The 3,527-nt window shown below is 34.3% G+C and overlaps 1 long non-coding RNA gene across 3 annotated transcripts; it reads left to right on the forward strand.

Moving 5' to 3' along the window:
* Window positions 1-207: 207 nt before the first annotated feature.
* Window positions 208-2,810, forward strand: LOC107770353 (uncharacterized). 3 transcript variants are annotated; one of them, XR_012698278.1, is made up of 4 exons: window positions 208-527; window positions 2,205-2,308; window positions 2,391-2,480; window positions 2,565-2,810. It is a non-coding gene; the product is annotated as an uncharacterized LOC107770353 (long non-coding RNA). The 3 variants fall into 3 exon arrangements; XR_012698279.1 differs by having other exon boundaries at window positions 208-523; XR_001644591.2 differs by having other exon boundaries at window positions 208-2,308.
* Window positions 2,811-3,527: the final 717 nt, after the last annotated feature.

Below are 3,527 nucleotides of genomic sequence, written 5' to 3' on the forward strand. Positions count from 1 at the left end.
TAATTTATATTCAATAGGAAAAAAAATCCTTTTTAGTGAGTGGAAAGAAGAGCATATATAATAGCAGTCACATGGGTGAGGAGAATCTTTAATGATGTTAACTTCATTCACACTCAATCATAATTCCCAGGTGCTCATCATCTTCATGCCATGCGCGCGTATACCTATGTTTTTGACTTCACACACCACTTTTGGCTTCGAAAAAATATTTTTTGTCCTAGGATACCATTCTGTTAGCAAAATTACTCTTGTACTCCTTTCTTTCTAAAGTTCCAAAGATTGAGGTCAATGAGTAGGGAAAACATACTAAATGAGTATATATGTTCCTTGGAAAAAGACCATTATCCAAATAAGTTGGTAACTATATATATTTTCACAGTATTTAGTCTAAACTTGAGGTAGAAAAACTATCAAAAATACTGTTACAATCATCTCTCTTAATTTCATTTTATTCTCTCTTGGTCACTTTTCAACTTCTTCAGCGCAACTTTGCAGAGTTACTATAGTGACAAGATATACTTCTGTAAGTAAGTACTGTTCCCTTTTATCTAATTTCAAGCTCTTTCATCTTCCTTCCTGGATTCTTCAGAGCATGTGTTTGCATGCACTAGAAGTAGCTAGCACGGATACTCTTAATAATCCCATGGCAAACTAAGAGTATATTAAGTTTAAATTCTGAATCTCCCCTTTGTGGTCTATCTACTCGTGTTCCCAAGAACTTGCATGCAGTTGAAATGGCTTATAACTTAGCGCGCTGAAGCTTTAAGCTTAGGTATGTAAACTGTAGCATGCAGTATTCTTTGCCGTCTCAAAAAGGAATAGTGAGAGAAGCTCCTTTCCTTTTGATTTTTTTTTCTTTTCTTTGAGGACTTCTCCAGCTTTGTATATTTTTAGTTAAAGGTTTTTGAGGTAAAGTTGTTTAAGGTTTGAAGAGTACTAAATCGACATGTTGATCCTAACGGTTTCCTGCTGCAAAGTAGAATTCATTATTCCCCTATAGAAGCGATAATTGGGGTATATAACGCTGACTAGGTTTCTGGTAAACAGCTTGGATTGCTTCTTAAATTTTTTCTTTTCTCTGAAGAAAGAAAAAGATCTTTACGCAAAGCTATTTCAGTCATGGTGCTCAGATAGCAATGCAAGTCTTAACTCCAAAGAAACGTAATATACTTTTGCTGATGGAACTAAAAGCCAGGAATATCAACTTCTTTAAGATTTGTTCCATAAGAAATGTATACTGTTTGCTTTAATAAATGTTTTATCCATAATGGGTTGCCAGCAGTGGTAGATTCAGAATGTGCAAGCGGGTTTAAAGTCATCTAGAACGTTTGACAATAGAAGCACCATTAGGCATAACAAACGAATTTTACCCTCTGCTCTTTATTTTGTTTTGAAGCCGTGCTCTTAAAAAATAAAAATAACAAAAGAATAATAAAAAATAACTACATACCTATATATGTGCTTTGTAAATATAAAAAATTATTAAACTTCAAAAATTTCAGAATTTTACAAAAAAATCAATTCAAGCTATACCAAAATACTAAGTAGTACTCTACTTGTTTACTCCATTAAATTTAACAAAGTGCAAAAATACTTGTTGTAACAAACTAATTATTGCACATACTAATAATAATAATAATAAACATAACTAAAAACTAACGAAGCTAATGTGGGACCCATCTAATAAAAAGAATAAAAGAAAAAAGAAAAAAAATGAGAACAAGATGCAATGCTAAGGACGGCTGAAACCAAAACAGCTTTGGACAGTGGCAACTTGCAAAGCAAATTGCAATGAAATGAACCAGTTTGATTGGTTCAAAAGTTGGAAAGTTTTCCTACAAATAGGAGCTTATTTCTATTATTCAGATACACCAAAATGAGAGAGAACGCAATAGAGCGTAGAAAGTAATTTACGGATTATAGTCTGTGAGATAAACAGAGAGTGAGAGTAATATCGTAGTAAAGTATTTAAAATAAAGAGTATTATTTTTTTTAAAATTGTAGTAGTTTTTTGACACTATCAAGTTATAATATTATAGTGGTGTTATATTGTTCCGCTCGTGTATTGTATTTTACTCCTTTAAAAGATTTGATTTCGTTATTACTTTCTTGTGTTATTGTTATTTACCGTGGATATTATTTCTGGGTGGGATATTATATTTTCCAACAACGTGATATCAGATAATGGCCCGCTGTCTTTTCAGTATCGACCGTTGCTGATGATCGGCCGACACAAGATGTGGATAGTAGGCGCCGACTGAGTTATGGCTCATCATCGAGGGATGTTGGGGATCTTTCACAGGCGCAGGTATGTTTGTATTACTATTACATTTAAATTTATTTTTATTTCATTGATTATCCATAAATACCTTTATGTTTTTTTTATTAAGGCTTCATCTTCGCCCGTCACGGAGGCCACTTTGTGCGATACTGACCTGGCTGCGCCGGATGATTATATTCAGGAGCCCGACGAGACCATGGTAAGACAATTTAAATTTTTGTGACTTAACACGTACATTACAAATATATATTTTTATATACTGAAATATCTTATTATTCTGTAGGTTACTGCTGGGCAGACGACCCCTTCAAACGAGCCTGCCAGCCCTACTGACGATCATGCTGCAGCGCATCCTCCGATAAAGAGGCGATGTGATGAGGATGATCCTGATAGCGTAGCCGGGCGGGATGGGATGCGCCTCAGGCCAACGGCTTCATTAAAGCATACATGATGTGGGACGCATTGATTTTTTTTGTATTTTATGTACATATGACATTCAGTAAATAATTGCAATAATTTTTATTGTTTACATTATATGCGCATTATGTTTTTGTTTCTCTGGTTCTTCGTTATTTTAATACTACAACACAAACACAAACACAAACATAGCAACTTAACATAATTTAAATTCAGTACAACTAATGAAGATATATGACACGGAAAACATAAAGATAAAATACTACACTCAACACATACATGTGTTTGTTTAGTCACTACCGCCTATTATTCTCTGCTCCAATCACTTAAATTTCTCTTCCATTTTATTTTTTTCTTCTTCTGCATCTTTTAGTTTCTCCTGCAATTCCGTAATTTCTCGTTGCAATTCAGAGATCTGGCATTGGTATTCACTGTTCATATTCCAAATATACTGCAAACATGATTTATAGTATTCCTGGTTAATGGGTTCATCATACCATTCCTCAAACATAAAATGATTTTCGTCATTGCTTTCAAACCTGTGGAGACACATCCAGTATCTGCGCCCAACATTACCATCAGACCAACATGGTGGAATATGATTCTCCACCTCCGATACTTTCAGGTGAGAAAATTTGGGAGATGGTCCAGAACTTCAGTAAAGTTACTGAGACTCCATCTTATAGATTCCCCGGATATGGTGTTAATCATAATTGGACGAAACATAGTATATTTTGGGAGTTGCCTTATTGGAAGGATAATCTTCTCCGACACAACCTTGATGTCATGCATATTGAGAAGAATTATTTTGACAATTTATTCAACACAG

Source organism: Nicotiana tabacum, chromosome 13 (assembly GCF_000715075.1).
Source record: "Nicotiana tabacum cultivar K326 chromosome 13, ASM71507v2, whole genome shotgun sequence".
NCBI classification, from domain to species: domain Eukaryota; kingdom Viridiplantae; phylum Streptophyta; class Magnoliopsida; order Solanales; family Solanaceae; genus Nicotiana; species Nicotiana tabacum.